The sequence below is a fragment of the Panthera onca genome, chromosome B4, assembly GCF_046562875.1.
Source record: "Panthera onca isolate mPanOnc1 chromosome B4, mPanOnc1 haplotype 2, whole genome shotgun sequence".
NCBI classification, from domain to species: domain Eukaryota; kingdom Metazoa; phylum Chordata; class Mammalia; order Carnivora; family Felidae; genus Panthera; species Panthera onca.
This window is the reverse complement of record NC_138345.1, coordinates 28,209,760-28,219,886: the sequence shown is the minus strand read 5'-3', so window position 1 is coordinate 28,219,886 and position 10,127 is coordinate 28,209,760. Positions and strand designations below refer to the sequence as shown.

The 10,127-nt window shown below is 34.5% G+C and overlaps 1 protein-coding gene and 1 long non-coding RNA gene across 16 annotated transcripts in view; one reads left to right on the top strand and one right to left on the bottom strand.

Moving 5' to 3' along the window:
* The window catches only part of ZEB1 (zinc finger E-box binding homeobox 1), a 272,730-nt gene that overhangs the window by 231,815 nt on the left and 30,788 nt on the right, over positions 1-10,127 (bottom strand). The window lies entirely within an intron of this gene.
* LOC132694968 (uncharacterized) overlaps positions 1-10,127 on the top strand; it is a 39,209-nt gene that overhangs the window by 23,121 nt on the left and 5,961 nt on the right. For 2 of the 3 annotated variants that reach the window (XR_009617588.3, XR_009617589.3), the window contains exons 3-5: positions 6,490-6,638; positions 9,263-9,344; positions 9,433-9,716. This is a non-coding gene — a long non-coding RNA (uncharacterized LOC132694968). Of the gene's footprint in view, positions 1-6,489; positions 6,639-9,262; positions 9,345-9,432; positions 9,717-10,127 lie in introns of those variants that run through there. The other variant, XR_013556915.2, reaches the window with a different exon arrangement.

Sequence of the window (10,127 nt, the reverse complement as noted above, 5' to 3'; positions counted from 1 at the left end):
ATACAAAATGGTCTTGAGAACTCTGTGAGATTTTTAACTCGTCTACATGGTTTCTAGAATAACACCTACCTCTGCATTAAAGAAACAGCACTCACTAGTAGTGTATCAGCTCTTGAGAGATATCAACAAAATATTTCAACATGATTCGTCCTATTGGCTGAAAAAAATGTCTCCTACATTTTATTAAAAAAATATTTTTCTTGCCTCTGAATTTGTATTTCAGTCTTCAAAAATATTCCACCTTATTTTATTCATATGATCAACCAAATTAATCAACAAAATCTTGTCCTATATCATTTATTTCTGATTAAAGAGATATTACAAGCTACTGTATTTTAGGGATATTGACTCATTAATCATTATAGTATCATAATGAATGAAGTAGGCAAATGTCATTTCCAAAATAAGTGGGACATTAATTTTAAAACATACAGGGAACTAGCATTTGTTAAGATATCTCCTACACTAGATTTAAGATCCATTATTTTTAATCCTCACAACCCTCAGATATAAGTATAACATGCCTATTGCCTATTTTCCACCTGTGAACCTAAGATTCTGGTGCTATTAAATGATCCAGTTATAATCGTCTTCAGTGTCTGTCTAGCTTCAAAATCCAAGCCCATCTCTCTTACAGTAACTACCTGGAACACATGCCAAGTACCATGCTTTTTGGAAAAAAAAAAGGGGGGGGGGGTGTTGGGCACAAAGGGGCAGGTTCATGAGACAGAGAGAAAGGCATCAAATGAAATAAAAAACATCATAAAATCCAAGTACTTCCCTCACTGAAGTGCTCTTCAAGCCCATTAAGAACCTTCTTTCTCTTACTTTATTCACAATACCCTTCTCTGCATGCTAGTAGCCATATGAATTAATATCAAGCTTTGAAAAATAGAAACACCATTTAACAATACGCAAAAGAACAATAGCTATGGAGAACTGTTCGCTGTTAAGGACATATGGCCCTATGACATACCTCAGTAGCCCCTGGAGACACTGTATTAACAAATATTCATCAACAATTCAGAATCATTAAAACATAAAGGCTTTCCAAGACACTTTACAATAAGAATGGCTGAGATGAAAGATTTTAGCAAGCAAAGAAGGGAAGCATCTGTTATCTGGAGATGTACTAATTGAATATCCAGTGATGATAAACTATTTTATCTAGAAACCTTCAAGAAGTATACATGCTATCATTTTGTATTTTCAAAACAGGATACAGTAGTGTGAAATCAAGCATTATAAATTTGGAGGAAAAAACAGTATTAAAAATTCCAAAAAGTATAAAGTTCTTAATTACCAGAAAACTACGGGCCCTGTATTAACACAAACTGCCATAAACTATGCTCCTTTCAAAATAGACTTTTACAGCCTCACTACTTCAAAAATGCAGGTGAAATATTTGTTGTTCCAATATACTTTTCCTCTCTCTTCCCTTCTCTCTGTACCATTACACTGAAGACTTCTCATTTTAACTTGAAGAAAAATGTTACCCCATGTAGTACGGCAAGTGGAACAAATTCACATTTAAAATTATCATAGGGTCTTTAGGAGTTCTGATACTCTCAATACCAGACGGTGTACAGGCTGACTCTTTAAGAAATGTTATAGCTCCTGTAACAAAACCCAGTTTCTCTAGCATCTTAAGCAAGGTTTCACACAGTAATGATCACTGCAGTACATAATTTAGCACGTGTGACCCTTTGTACAGGAACAATTCTGAAACATAGCAGCCAAAAGCATAGTTATTTATGTGCTCTGTTACCCTGATTTAGGGGGAAAAAAGACAAAAGAGGATCAGTTCCATACAAAGAACACAGTACTCCGCAAAAACAAGTAAAGTTTAGTTGAAAGGGAAACGGAGGAACTAAGCTGGCAACTGAGAAGCATAAACCATTTTGGCCTAGATTTGTTTGTAATGACAGTGTGACCCAGATACTCAATATTTGGCTAATATCTAAAAATCTGAAAACTGAAAGAAATGGTTTAAGTTGATTAAATATTTTAGTCCAAATGATGGGTGCTTAAAAATATACAATTAGCATTTTCTATACAGAGATTTTTAAAACTGTAAGTATTTTTGCTTTGTAAGTAATCCCATGAGTTATATTTCACCTTTATAACCATATAATAAGGATGAAACTATTACCGAGATCATGGTACAAAAATCTTCTGAAGAGCAGAAGGAGAATGTACACTTTTCAAAGTAAAGCTTATTTAAGAAACTATTTATATAAACTTAAGTTTGTTCCATTCATGGCCCACACAGTTCATTCTACAGAGTTGTCTATTAAGTGTCGAGAAAATTTTTGGAAAAAAATTCCTCAGTAGCTATCAAAGTGCTGCTAACAAGGGTGCTGGAACAGGAGACAGAGAACAGACCCACCAGACACCACCTCATACTTCCTGGGAGTGACAGGGAAAGCTGCTGGTGCTTCCTGTAAGCAAAGAGTTCAGACAGCACATGCTCCTTAATGCACCTGTAGCGACAGTACTGAGTGTTTATCCACTGCTTCCTTCCTAATGATCCATGATTTGATTCAGTATCCAAGTCTCCCCCAGTAGACCCGTGGACCTCAGGGGAAGCGGACAGACCCTGAGCCTCCAGTCTAGCCCACAATTAGTCTAATCCATTATTATGGTAAGTCCCTTCTCCCTTGCCAATGATTAGTTTAGGTGTTTTAGAATTAGACAAATTTAGGTCAATGAGAAGCAAGCAGGGGTGAAGGTAAAGGGTAACTGCTTAAGAGAAAGAAAAAAAGCTATAATGTCTTTGAAAGTGAAGTTATCTTCTTTGGATCTGAAAGAAACATATAATCCTGACTGCTACTGGTAGCCATTCTGTAACTACAACACTGGGATAAACCAATACTGTGTAGAAAAAGTAGAACAGAAAGCCAAACTGAATCCTTTAAGAAATCACTGAGCCACTGGCCTAACAATGTATGTCTGCTGCAATAACACACTTCTGGTGCTTTCTTATGAGTTAATATCCTTTTAAGTCAAAAATCAGATGAATCTGGAAATGAATTAGCTTTTAGAAAACCGATAGGTGCCAAGTTCTCAATACTTTCAGAAAATTATAAAACCTATTTTTACCTATTCCTGGCTTTTAAAGAATAATGTTATATATTATTTTTCTGTATTTTCTTAATTGCCTACAATAATTGTATATTATATATGTTATTGGAAGGCAGTATTCAAAATATCAGAGTGTGAAAAACAATCGAGCCTCTTCTTGATCATTAATACAAAAGTCAAATTATGCTTTTAATACAGTACTGCAATGAGTCCCTGATCTACTCAGATTGCTATAGTGTGATTTCTCTGATATCACAGGTCTCTTGTTTTTGCTGTACTTTACTCCTAACTGTTTAAGACAGAACCATTAGACTTTCATCTACATTTGATTGGTTCCCTGTACCCTATACACTCCCATCCCACTCTGAGTTCCCAGTCATGCATATTCAGAGCATTGAATTTGCTAGAAATATGCTCTGAAACTTATAAAATTATTTTGGGGACAGTGAATTTTTCTTTGAACTTAGTTTAAACTAAAAATATCATCTAGATAATTAGTTTTGTACTTCTTATAAATAATATCTCATTTCCTCTTTTCTTCTTTTTCTTTCCTTCCTAATTTTGACATTTCCTTTGCCTAGAAATAATTTTGATCTTTTACCTACATATAGAAGACCTCTATAAAGCAGAAGGTATAAAACAGAGATGTTTGGGCCAAATATATTTCACAGGCATATTTTGCACAGTAGTCACAGAGTATTTTTAAAACAGCTGAATTAGTTACCAACTAATTCACATAAAGATGTGTATTTTAGGATCCTTTTGAAAAACTAAAAAACTTGGCAACAATCAGCATTAATTCTTACATGGCCACAATCAAGTGAAAATAGAATACTGGCTGTCCCTCTCCCCACTAAGATAAGCATAAACTTTCTACAAGTCCAGTCTCCATATATGTCCCTAAATGGCCTAATTCTTCACAGTCAGAAGTCCTTATTATTTGACTTGCTGCTCCTAATACAGCAGATAATAACACCCCTAAGTACACAAAAGATACTGTTGGCCAAGAAAATAAAGCAGTTCATAAGGTATTCAGGGAAGCAGGCTTCCAAAATTTTCTCCTCTTGAGTCTTCTAATTTAACTAGGAGCCCGTTTCTGGAACCAATGATCCAGCAATAACTTATAATAATAAAGAAAAAAGTGTTTCTTAATAGAATGTTCCTTGAAACAAAATGGTTTAAATTTCTAAGTTTCAACCAATCAATCAATAATAGGAGAATCCTAAATATTCAGTCAACTTTCAAGTCTGATACTGACTAAAGAGTGGTATGAACAAGGTAACATGCACTACATGTGTACATAAAATTACTTATATGCTTTACCATATAAATTAGAATGACAAATTCTCTTTTGAAACTAAATTCTCCCTACGCTATTTAATGGAATAAAGCAATAGGAATTAGCTCAATTCACAAATTACTTAAGGAATAATGCTTTCTAAATTATATAATATAGTTACTTCCTAACATTCAAGCACAAGTTATTGAAGGGATTTTGGAGAGTATTTTGCACACATCCTATGCATGGAATAACAATAATACTGGGTTTGTATTTCTGTCAAATCCCTAGGCTTTGTCTACCTCAAAAATTTCAAGTCTATCACCTTCTCTCCAACTCAACTGCTGTATCCATCGTCTCCAACTTCATGTACACAAACAGCTTGTAACAATAGGCTTCTATATTCACTGCAGTCAGATTCATGTTTTTCAAATGAAAATTTAATCACGTTACACCTCTACTTAAAACCTTTCCAAGGCTTCCCAATATCCTTTAGGATACAGGCTAAGATCATATCATCTGTTTCCTACATTCCTCTCCATCTTTATTTCTCCTTCTTCTCAATGCTCAGATAATACTGGAATCCTTTCCATTCTTTTGCTTTTGCAGACACTATTTCTGCTACCTGCAATGCTCTCTGACTCATGCTGGTTCTTCCCAACTAAGCCTAAAAGTTACTTCTCTTGTCCTTGCCTGATTTGCCCATTAATACTACCTCACCATGCCAGGCAGTTAGGTTTGCCTATTACGTACTCTAGTATCACCCTGTAAATTCTCTCTGTTCATCTTAGTTGTAATTATTTAATTTCAGTTTTTTCCAAAGTTTTTGGTTTCATGAGAACACAGATCTTAATTGTTTTATTTAATGTCTTGCAATATAATTTAATGTAATTCCAGGCATACAATACTAGCATTTAATAAATATTTGTTGAATAATGGATCTCTTAAAATTGAAGTTAATCCATAACTAAATTATTGTTGAGAAGGCAGCACAGTACAGTAGATGATACACTTATCTGGAGGTCTTGAAGACCTGGTTATTAGTCCCGTATCTACTACTTACTGTGTGACTTTAGGTCTCAAACACTTGGATTCTATACCTTAATAACACTATTGAACACCTGATCTGTCTTCCTTATGTAGTTGTTGGGAGGGGGAGAAAATGAAATAGTCCAGTACACTTTTTCACCTTAATATTTTTCAAATCAAGAGGAGTCTTAGAGTAAATATCAGAAAAACCTGCCAGTCATTACACGTTATAATACCTTGTCACTGCCTACCCAAGTGAGAACTTAGACATGACCAAGAATATACCTTTTGTCACCTCTGTTATCTGCAGATAGAACCATATACAGTGGAGTTTTAACCTAACATCAAGATCTTCTGGATGACTTTCAAGAGAAATTACTTAACTTCTAATAATATGTAATATAATTAGTAAAAAAAAAAAGCTACAAGTTTAATTAAATAGGAAATGGAAACCAAGCCATAAATTTAAGTATGCTATCAATTCTAAAGGTGTTAGAGGTCAAGAGTAGCATGTGGCTGCAATGCTTGTGGCTAAAAGTAATACAGAATAATCCTCAGATAGAATGTTCCTTCCTCCCACAAGAAAAGTATCTCATTTTTTCCAAAAAGAGAGGAAAATGTTATTAAATCAAAGGATGTCTCTTACAATTGCTGATTTATTTGAATAAAATATAGTAATATGCATGAATATGTTCTGCAAATTATGTGCCATACAAATAGGTGCCCATTGTGTGCTGTGTACAAAAAAATAATGCTTTACATAAAACTTAATAAAAGCTTCTCCCAAAAATTACCTATAAAATCTATGCATAAAAATAAGATGAAACAAGATTCTAATGTCATTAATTTTTTAGAGGAAATGAAATATTCCCCTTTTAGTAGACAGACTGGCCGAAACAGACTCCACTTCTTTCACTCTGTTCTCACTTTTAGCATGTCCCACATAACCCAGAACACTGTCATATGTCTAATTATTTAAAATATTCCCCTGGGAACCCTGTTCTAATATGTAATCATTAAAATTCTTCCTTATGTCTTTCTCCATTCTTTCAATTGTCTGTTATATTTAATGTGATATTTTATTTGTGTCTTTCCAGATATTGTTTAAAGCCAAATCAATATCCTCTTCAATGTGATCTTCAAGCGTGAAATAGGACACCGGCTTTCACTTATTTTATACAAGTAGTACCGGTTTTCTAGGACTTGCTTACCTGGTGACCAAAACCATGTACTGACAATACGACAGGTTGGTGGTACTGGTGACTACTGAGACTAAAACAAACAATACGTAACTCAAACAGAATCAAATTTTTGCCTATCAGTACCATGATCCTTAAGCAAAGGAAGTATAGTAACTCTACGCCCTCCTTATAAAGGACCACTGGAAAATTATATATCTCTTCAGACTTCTTTCTCTGATTCAGTTTGTTAGTCCCTATGGCAAAGGACTTATATATTAGATTGTAAATAAATTCTGGAAGATGACCCAGAAAGACCACTTAGGAAAAGTCACAAGACTTCCCTGCATAATATAAGGTAGAATAGAATGTAGAGCTATGGCAAATAAGAACAGCAAACTTCTTTAAACATTTCTACCGATCAGCAGTTCATTACATTGTAAACAGCCCATATAGAACAGTTTATAAAGAATTTTGCATGAAACAGATGCTTAGATTAGAAGACCTATAAATTATGTGGCTGTTATAAACTTTACTCAAAGTGGAACCATCAATAAACCTTGATAAGGCTGATAAGACTTTAGATAAATTATGACTCATCACTAAAATTATACTTTAAGTACTATCATCACAAATATATACATTATTTAAACATGAAGGTCATGGGGAAAGGTGTGGTAAGAGTAACTGAATTTCCAGCGCTATGCTGTGTACTTCCAAATCATCTCATTTAACTGGTAAATTTTCCTGTGATGTTAACATTACTATGTGAGTTGAGAAAACAGTAAATAATAGCCGTTAAGTGACTCTATTATAAAGTCAGCATACAAATCCTCATGTGCTTGAATATACCAGTTTGTGAAACGTGGTAATGGCCAACAGCTAAATTCAGAAAAATATCCAATACAGTTGGAGTTTCCAAAGTTTGCTACAACAGTATGTCCCATCCCATTTTCTCTTTTATAGTGTGATTTCCTGTGCCAAGAAATAAAACCAATTTGCCCTCCTCTTGATATGGGCTGGTCTTGTGATCTGCTTTGACCAACAGAATGGGCACAGTGATTCTGGGTCACTCATGAATCTGGGCCTTCAAAGAGCTACAGCTTCTGCCTTTGCCTTTTGGAACATTTTTTCTTGGAATCTGGCTATCCTGATGTGAGGGAGCCCAATTAACATCACAGAGAGGCACCCTTACCGAGAACTAAGGGCCAGGGGCCAGCAACCTGCATCCATTGCCAGTCATGTGAGCAGGCCGTTTGAGTCTGCCCTGCCTTCCTAGCACTACAAGGAAAGCCACACAAGGCAGAAGATTCACCCAGTCAACCCTTAAAATGATGAGAAATAGTAAATTACTGTTGTTTAAGCCACTAAACCTTAGAGTGGTTTGTTATGAAGCACCTGATAAGTAAAACACTATTTCCCTTAGAAATGTATTTCAACGATACCAGTGTCAGCACTTAAATGGCCAATAAAAACCAGAATATACGTGGTTTCTGTGACTGAAATAGAATTGTGAAAAAACATAATAAAGCCTAAGCTTTAAGAATTACTAAGGGTTTGGGCACCCAGGCGGCTCAGTCAGTTAAGTGTCTGACTCTTGATTTCAGCTCAGGTCATGATCTCAGGGTTTGTGAGTTCGAGCCCCACACTGGGCTCCACACAGAGAGTGCAGAGCCTTCTTGGGATTCTCTCTCTCCCTCCCTCTCTCTCTCTCTGCCCCTCCCATGCCCACTTTCTCGCTCTCTCAAAATAAATAAACTTAAAAAAAAAAAAAGGTTACACTTAGTGTAAATAAAAAAACCAGTAGGGTTCAGTGCTTAAAATCACAATGTGTCATAAAATGACAAGGACTTTTTATGGATAAAGTTAATACTGACAAATCACTAAGTCTTAAAATAAGAAAATAAGAAGGCATCACTTTAAGTTCAAAAAAGAAAGACAAATAGGTAACAAGGCAGAGTTTGGTTAGATCAAAATAGATAATCCAGATTAAATTTCTTAGCCTATGTATTATAGACTACCATCATATGAATAGTATACAATAAAATACACAGCACTGAATCATACTAAACATTCTATCTTATTCAGAAAATTCTTCAAAGAAGAATTAAAATAGCAACACACCACAGAAGGAGCAAAATAGCAAATATTCATAAATATTTCCAGTTGGCAGAGTCTGGATTACAGTCTACTGTCTTACATTAAACATCTATTATACGAAAGTACTGTTATACCATGAAATATGCTGAGTGCACACAAATTAAAAAAAATTCTTTTAGATACTCTTAGGGATAGCAGATGCTAATTTATTACAAAAACTAAGAATATAGTTGATTTATGAAAGATAACCATCATCTCCAGTGGTGTCATTGATAAGGAGATTACTTAGATAGACAATTGCTGTGATCCAATAAAACGGAGTCTCTTATGATTTAAACAGCAGAGAGAAAATAACCTGGCATAATTCCTACTTTGCTGCTATAATAAAAGGTAGAAAAATGGAATTTCACATATTTAATATAATCTTATAATTCTTACAAAATAAAGAATTCTAAAATATCACATAAAGAATAAAAACAACTCTCATGTTTTACCAAACTAACTTTGTCATTTCATCTACTTAAAAAGATTTCTGAAAAACTGGAAGAAATTCAATGATTTACTCAATTTTAAAACTCAATTTTATTTTCAGGCAGACACTATGGAAAATACTATATCCAAAAGGAAAAATGTATTTTGCTAAAAGGAACTCCCAAGGCAACTTTACCATTAGGGTAAGGTCTAATGATTTATAACTACTACATATCTTTTCAGTTGCTACTGGAGAATACACATTTAAAACAGATTTATTCGTTTTCTTAGGTTGACCTCAGATATTCAGTGAACATTAAGGTTGCAGCAATGCCCAAGCCCTTGCACATTCACACAAAGTTACTCTTTGGCTGTAAAGGATCCTTTTAAAAGAGAGAAAGTGAATATAATGGAGGAGAAAGGGACTGGGGAGGAAGAAAAAGCCGCTTTTGTGCCATATGAATTATTTATTCAGTCAAGCAATGAACTCACTATTTCCAACTCTAACAATCTATCAGGGAACTCTAAATAAGTGAACTCAAAGAGTAATAAAGTTTAAAAACTATCACTACTTACCAAGCTTGATTTTTTTTCTACTTGCAAACATTTTTAACTTTGTAAATTATATTTTTACAGAGTAATTTATAGTTCTAACTTATAAGTTTTATAAATCAGACAAGAAGTGTCAATTTTTAAAAGACCAAAACAATCAGCTAATAACTTTCATCAGAGGATATTAGGAATTAACAAACTATTTTTTTGTTATTTTTTAAAAATTATTTATCTTTGAGAGAGACAGAGCATGAGCGGGGGAGGGGCAGAGAGAGAGGGAGACACAGAATCTGAAGCAGGCTCCAGGCCCTGAGTTGTCAGCACAGAGCCTGATGAGGGGCTCAAACTCAAGAACCACGATCATGACCTGAGCCGAAGTCAGATGCTTAACAGGCTGAGTCACACAGGCGTTCCTATTTTTTTGTTACTCTTAA